Genomic DNA, 8458 nt, shown 5'->3' with positions numbered 1-8458 from the left:
ACAGCCACCAGGGAATACCGTTTCCATGAAAGAGTGTACATGGTCTGCAACAATGCTTGGGTAGGTGGTACGTGTCAAAGTAACATCCACATGGATGGCAGGATCCAAGGTTTCCCAGCAGAACATTGCCCAAAGCATCACACTGCCTCTGCCGGCTTGCCTTCTTCCCATAGTGCATCCTGGTGCCATGTGTTTCCCAGGTAAGCGACGCGGCCATCCACGTGATGTAAAAGAAAACATGATTCATCAGACCAGGCCACCTTCTTCCATTGCTCCGTGTTCCAGTTCTGACGCTCGCTGTTGGCTCTTTCGGCGGTGGAGAGGGGTCAGCATGGGCACCCTGACTGGTCTGCGGCTATGCAGCAGCATACGCAACAAACTGTGATGCACTGTGTATTCTGACACTTTTCTATCAGAACCAGCATTAACTTCTTGAGCAATTTGAGCTACAGTAGCTCGTCTGTTGGATCGGACCACATAGGCCAGTCTTCGCTCCCAACATGCATCAATGAGCCTTGGCCGCCCATGACCCTGTCAGCGGTTCACCACTGTTCCTTCCTAGATACTGACCACTGCAGACCGGGAACACCCCACAAGAGCTGCAGTTTTGGAGATGCTCTGACATCTGTTCTGTAGAAGAGTTCTGTCTTCTAGCCATCACAATTTGGCCCTCGTCAGACTAGCTCAAATCCTTTCGCTTGCCCATTTTTCCTGCTTCTAACACATCAACTTTGAAGAGGGTAAGTCAGATAAGTCTTCATTTTGTTTTTTATCACTGTAACTTATGATGTTGCTTGTATTTGAGTGCTGTAAAGGGTCTTTCATCACCATGACTGCAAAATATTTTGTAATTTTCTTTAGAGGAAATCAATCATAGTGAAAGGTTAAATGTCACAGCAAATATTACTTTTTGTTTTTTATTAAAAATTTGAATGTCAGCATGATCTTCTGATTCCACCGGAGAAGAACTGAATCAATCTAATCTGTCTTTGACAACATTTCTATACAAAACTCTGTAATCAAAAACTTTACAAGAAAAGTGACACTAATCAATTAATTGGTGAATTGACACATGCAACTTTTATTTCCTTTTCAGTCTGCTGCAGTGTAATGCTGCACTGATTGATTTACATATTTTCACACCAAAATGTATTAAGTGCATCAAAACTTTAGTCAGTGTTGTTTGTGTGTCATCCTCCTTTAGTTCTCTTTTCCCATTCCCTATAAACAGACATTAGAGAGAACACAGTTAATGAGTACAACATATTTATCTGATTTATTTGATTGATCACAATGCCAAGACTGCCATTTCCTTGTCCACTGAGATGACGGCATTAAAAGAGATTACCCTCAAGAAATCTGATTTTAAAATGTTCATGTGTTTTTTTTTCTACTCTGAAATATTTAATCTAAAATCGATAGCATTCCTGTGAGGTAACATTAATACATTTTTAATGCAGTGGGTGTTGTTTTGGATCATGCTGCCTCACTAAAATCACTCACCACCTATTCAACAACACGTTTGAAAAATTCATGTTATGCACTTAGTTTGATTTGTATTTCCCAGTTGTATGAAAAATTTCCCATAAAAACAAAGAGCAAAGTGTAAAGGCAATATTGAATTTTCTATCTATCTATCTGTCTGTCTGCCTGTCTATCTGTCTGTCTGTCTGTTTCTGTCTATCTATCTATCTATCTATCTATCTATCTATCTATCTATCTATCTATCTATCTATCTATCTGTCTATCTATCTATCTGTCTATCTATCTGTCTGTCTGTCTGTCTGTCTGTCTGTCTGTCCGTATATCTATATTGTTCTGTCTATCTAGCTGTCTGTCTGTCTGTCTATATCTATCAATTCAATTCAAAATTGCTTTATTGGCATGACTGTAAATAATACAATATTGCCAAATCTTGGAATACATATATACATAAAACAATAATAAAAACATCAATATAATAGAAGAAAATATTATCAAATATTATAACACTATCAAATATTATAATATTTGATAGTGTTATGATATTTGATAATATTTTCTTTTTTACAGCAATATTGTATTATTTACAGTCATGCCAATAAAGCAACTTTGAATTGAATTGATAAATATAGACAGACAGACAGCTAGATAGACAGAACAATATAGATAGACAGACGGACAGACAGAAACAGACAGACAGATAGATAGATAGATAGATAGATAGATAGATAGATAGATACATACATACATACATACATACATACATACATACATAGATACATAGATAGATACATAGATAGACAGATGTTACACTGTTAATTACTATCTATCTATCCATCTGTCTGTCTGCCTGTCTATATCTATCTATCTATCTGTCTATCTGTCTGTCTGTCTATATCTATCTATCTATCTATCTATCTGTCTGTCTGCCTGTCTATATCTATCTATCTATCTATCTATCTATCTATCTATCTATCTATCTATCTGTCTGTCTGTCTGTCTGTCTACCATGCTATATATCGTTCTATTTATCTGTATGTTATATCGATCTATCTATTTTATCTATCTGTCTCTCTGTCTATCTACACAGCAAAATGCCCAGTGTTAAATGAACACCCAAAGTGTACATATGACTCCATCTTGTCGGGTGTTAAAAAATAACACTGACGCAGTGTTAAAGTTAATGAGATAATTGATTGATGATTGAGTGATGATTGACAATTAGTGGAGACACCTGATGATGATAATAAGCAGAATCACTGAAGAAACAACAAGAGAAAAAGAGAGAGACACAACAACTACAACTGACTTCCAGCCATTAAACATTATTACACTTATTATTAACCAGTTTGATTTGATTTCTGTCATACATCAACAAAAGTTCTTACTGAGAATTAACAGATGTTTAGATGTTAATGTTTGAATGAAAGTTTAGTTTGAAGTCACCATGATGGTGAAAAGCATTTCCTTTAGTTGGGCTCTTGACTCTCTTTATTAACATTAATTTATCTCTGGCTGTTCCAACTTTGTGTTTGTAAAGCACATTTGTTATAGTCAGAGAAACTATGATCTATACTGTTTCCCAATAGTGCTGTAAGCCAAAGGTTATCAGTTTAGGTTTACAATGCTTTGGGAATCACAGTCATAATGGTTGTGTTTTCTCATTGTGAAATGGTCAGATTCATTGGTGACATCCAGCATTAACTGGTGATATAGATGTTATATTATTTCTTTACAGTAAATCTGTTGAGATCCAGCAGAGCTCTTACAATCTGAAAAGTTTTTATTTTTAAACACAAACAGACATCAAGAATCAGCATATGACCCTCAACAATGGTGACAATCAAACAAAGCGCTTCATGTTGCAGTGCATGATGGGAGCCACCAATCAAAACTCATCCATGGCTCCCATCATGCATTGCTGCATGAATAAATTATGCAGCTGAATTGTCCTGTAATTTTCGTAGATTGTTCATGTTTGCTTTATTTTTCTGTTGTTTTGTTGTGACAGTAGCTTGTTCTGTGATGTTCAGAGTCGATCTGTTTGTCAGTATTTTGTATTTATTTATCGTCACCGTTCTTGAGAATCAGATGCTGATTCTTGATGTCTGTGTGTGTTTAAACACTGAAGCTTCAGTGCATAATGTATTATTCTTAAAAAAAAGAGAAAAAAAAAGGTCTTCCTGCTGTTGGATCTCAAGCTGTAAACTCACATGACTACAATCATTAACACTAAAGCTACACGTCAAGCACACAGTCAGAGATTTAGACTTTAAATGACAACTGGCTTAATTCAACATTCATAAAATTATATTGTGACCAGATCCTTTTTTCTCTGACTATAACAAATGTGCTTTACAAACACAAAGTTGGAGCAGTCAGAGAAAATTAATAATAAAAGGTAAAGAGTCAAGAGCCCAACTAAAGCAAACGCTGACCTCTTTCATGGTGACTTGAAATAAAACATTCCATAAATCATTAATTAAGACCTTTTTTCTCTCTTTCCTTCAGTGATTCTGCTTATTATCATCAGGTGTCTCCACTAATTGTCAATCATCACTCAATCATCAATCAATTATCAATCAATTATCTCATTAACTTTAACACTGCTTCAGTGTTACTTTTTAACTCCCAGTAAGATGGAGTCATATGTACACTTTGGGTGTTCATTTAACACTGGGCATTTTGCTGTGTATCTATTGTTCTATCTATTCTGTCTGTCTTTTTTAAGTATTTTTAAACTTTACCACAGTTTTGTCAAGCTCAAAATGCAATTCTGTATTTCAATTAAATGGACTGACCTCTGAGTGACAAAGCATATCTTCTGGTATGAAAATTTTGACAACCACTTCTGGTTTAAAAAAAGTTAAGTGAAACTTCACAAATAGTGTCACTTGCAGACATAGATGCATACTCACGAAGCGGATCATGCTCAGAGCCGGGGTGTTTCGACATGGTCTGCAGTGCAGATGGTTAATCAGCTTCTTGACCTGCAGGATGCTGATCTGGTCCCCGCTCTTAACTGGCTCTAGCGCTGGTTTGGGATTTGTCAGGCCTTTTCAAGAGGTCCCAGTGGGGTCTACAGCATCATTGACCCCAGCTCAGATGTGCTTGATTAAGGCACGGGTCAATGTTTTAATTCAGCCTGAGCCATAGTTGCTATTCTGCCCTTCACACAGAGATCAGGCCCTGGAATAATGAGATTTTCTCCTGCAGGTGATTATATGGAGCAGTCAGCCTGAAAGGCTATGATCCTCAGGGATGTTCACCCTTCAGGTTTGGACATCAGCATTACCCCGGATGCTAATTTTAGGCATTCCGTTTTTAGGGTGGGCAGTGGGAGCCAACGTAATCATTTCCTTTTCTTCAAATACGTCAGTTTGACTGTCTGCTTCGGGTTGGTCGATCACTGAACTGTCCATGGACTTTTCATAGAGGTAATTAATGTTGGTAATCTCTAATAATGTTTTCAGACGTGAAATCTTTGATAAATAGAATACTTTTCTCTCATCAGTTAAAAACCGATGACCTGACGTCATTGTAGAGTATTTGTGGTTGTACTATTTTGGACGGGGAGCAAGAGCTGCTTAAAGTCTGGCTCAATAAAGATGACGAATATGACAGCACCTCTCAGAGCGGTGTCAGCCAATTCGTCATCCTGTCTGATGACATGATGAACAGCCCCATCCACTCGTCCCATATGACTCTTCACACAGCGCTGCCGAGGCGCGTGTCTCGCCCAAACGCTGCCTGCCAGTCACAGCGTTCCCTTTGTCGCAGATCTGTACCTCAGTGCTGCATGTGACAGTAGGGGTCACATCTGCAGTCAGGCTTATTTTGTTAATAAAGCCACTTGACTGACGATGGCAAAACCCTGTGGATGAGAGAGACCAAGTTTGACACAATCTGTCCAACACAATTGTCTTAATGTCCAGTTAATATTTCTTTTCACTATGTACTTTTCTTCATCTCACACATCATCTTTTGCCTATTATTTGTATCCCAACTAATGAATTAAATCTTCTGCTTTGTTATGCATCTAGAAGACACTGAACAAAATCTGGCTGATTCTTCAAAATGAAGAAACTTCTATATTGTATAAACAAAATGAAGAAAATATCTATATTGTATAAACAAACTCTTACAAACATTTATCAATATTTAAGGGCCAAGCACTGAATGTGTGTAGGCACCTATTGTATCTGTTAGTCGTTTTCTTCTTCTTCTTCTTCTTCTTCTTCTTCTTCTTCTTCTTCTTCTTCTTCTTCTTCTTCTTCCTCTTCTTCCACAATGTAAGTCTATGGCAGCCCATAGAACCACTTGTGGGGAAGTTATGAAATTTGGCACATAGATAGAGGACAGTCTGAACTGTTACCATAACAAGTTTGAAGACTCTAACTCAAACCCTCTAACGCCACCAACTGTCCAAATGTGAGTTTATGTTTATGCTAATAACTTTTGAATTGTAAGGGCTGGAAACAAAACTTTTCTCTTCTAATTCCTTGGCTCAATTTTATGAAAAAAAAAAAAAAAAAAAAACTTTTTCTAACTCCTCATAGACCAGTCCCTCGATTTTCACAAAAATCTAATCAGATCATCTTTATACCATGCCAACAAAAAGATATGGATCCTGGGAAAAACTAGGTTGCTACTGGAAGAGGTGTTAGTGAGGCCAGCAGGGGGTGATGGGGAAACTATACTGTCCAAAAAACACTGTCCTTCGGATGAGATGTTAAGGTCCTGACTTTCTGTGGTCATTAAAAAACCCAGGATGTCCTTCAGAAAATAGAAGGGGTTTAACCCTGGAGTACTGGCCAAATTTGCCTATTGGCCTCTGTCCACCATGGTCTAATAATCATTCCCATGTATACTGATTGGCTTCATCACTCTGTCTGTTCTTCACCAATAAGCTAGTGTGTGATGGGTGTCCTGGAGCAATATGTCTGCCGTCACATCATCCAGGTGGATTCTGGACATTGGTGGTGGTTGAGAAGATTCCCTTCCATATATAAAGCGCTTTGAGTGCAGAGAAAAGCACTATATAAATGTAACAAATTATTATTATAATTATTATTATTACCTTGGAATGCATCCTCTGAAGGCAGCTTTTTTCAGCTTTTGGACACAGCCAATATCTAATTTTCCCATGTCAGCCATTTTAGGCATCGGCCATTTAGTATTTTGTCGAAAATGCTATAGTTTACGAATGCATTGATGTATCGTTATGAAACTTCGAAATGATGCCTCAAAAAGTTTTGGTGCGGCGCCACCTTGTGGTCAAAAATTATAATAAAATTTCAAAAATGCTAATAGCTTTTGATTTATATTGCCTATATATTTTTAAAACTAGTCTTGATAGATTCTGAGACATACAGAAAGCAATGATACCAATAATACCATAGTTGGTCGAACTTGTTGCCTGCCAATTTCAATTTCCATGAAAACCTACTTTTTTTAACTTCTCCTAGACCGTTGGTCTGATTTTCACCAAATTTGAGTCAAAAAAAGTTATACCAAACCATTAAAGTTTAACGCATCAAAAAATCTTTTAACAGCCTCAAGACTTTGGCATATTGACACCAAACTTTGTGTGTCATTGTCACCCCACACTGACCACACTACATCAATTTTCTCACAGCGCCACCTATTGGTCGAAAGTGATAAGCAATCAAATCGTATTACTAGTGATTATTTCACTAAAAGATTTTTCAGGCATTTTGTATAAAGTCATCTAAAATGTCTTTAATTATTCATTGTTGCAGTTGGTCTGATGCTCCCAACCAAGCTTGCCTAAATCCTCATGCCTTTTTTTGTGCTTGGCCCCTTGATTGCTTTATATAGTGCTTTGCTTTTTACAATGCAGATTGTGTCAAAGCAGCTTTACAGTGATAACTGGTATATAATTTTGGCTGCATCTCTTAAAGAAAATGATGTCATTGTCCATCTTAAAGGGTTAGTTCACCCAAAAATGAAAATAATGTAATTTATTACTCACCCTCATGCCATTCCACAACCGTAAGGCCTTCGTTCATCTTCGGAACACAAATTAAGTTATTTTTAAAGAAATCCGATGGCTCAGTGAGGCCTCTATAGACAGCAATGCCACTGAACTTCTCAAGATCCAGAAAGGTTCTCAAAACATATTTAAATCAGTTCATGTGAGTACAGTGGTTCAATATTAATATTATAAAGCGACGAGAATAAAAAACAAAATAACGACTTATATCTTTTTTTAAGTAATACTTTAAATTGTTAGTCCATTTTTTAAATTTTTAATTTGTTTTCTGTTTTATAGTTATTTGCTAAATGAAATCTGTTAATGAGGTTTGGTTAAAAAAAAAATAAATAAATAAAAAATTATATAATAACAAAATATATAAATACAATTAAACTGTTGTCTGTATTCTCCCTCTACACCTACTGCCACCTCATCCTGGGGTTGTAATTTGTAGCAACCGCACTCTTTGACATTAATTTACACAGTTTATGGATGTTATTTTTCAAAATGATTTACAAGTTGCACAAATGGAGGGAAATTATAGGCTATCAAAGTCTCCTCTAATAATAAACTGGCAAAGTGAAATGTGACGAGGCTGGAGTTACTCTTGACATTAGAGCTGAGAAGCGATTTGAGTTCAAATAATGAGAATGATTTGCTTGTGATGCCTCAAAAGCATGTTACTTTGAATAACAACTAAGCATTCAAATACACTGGAATACACATTAAGAAACAATTACATTAGCTCAAAGTATATGCTTCATGTTGGCTCTATTTCTGTAATTTCCTGATGCCATAAATCTTGCAGATAATTAAATACAAACACACACACACTTGCACACAGTTACAGTGCTGCTAAATAGCCTGAGATGAAACAATGGATCAATGGTAAGGCTAGAAGAGCCAAGAAATGATTTAATGTCATAATATACATCATATTTGGCATCCTATTGCTGATGGTTTTCAGTTATTTATTAT

Source organism: Megalobrama amblycephala, linkage group LG17 (genome assembly GCF_018812025.1).
Source record: "Megalobrama amblycephala isolate DHTTF-2021 linkage group LG17, ASM1881202v1, whole genome shotgun sequence".
In the NCBI taxonomy this organism is placed as follows: Eukaryota; Metazoa; Chordata; class Actinopteri; order Cypriniformes; family Xenocyprididae; genus Megalobrama; species Megalobrama amblycephala.
This window is presented reverse-complemented; position numbering follows the sequence as displayed.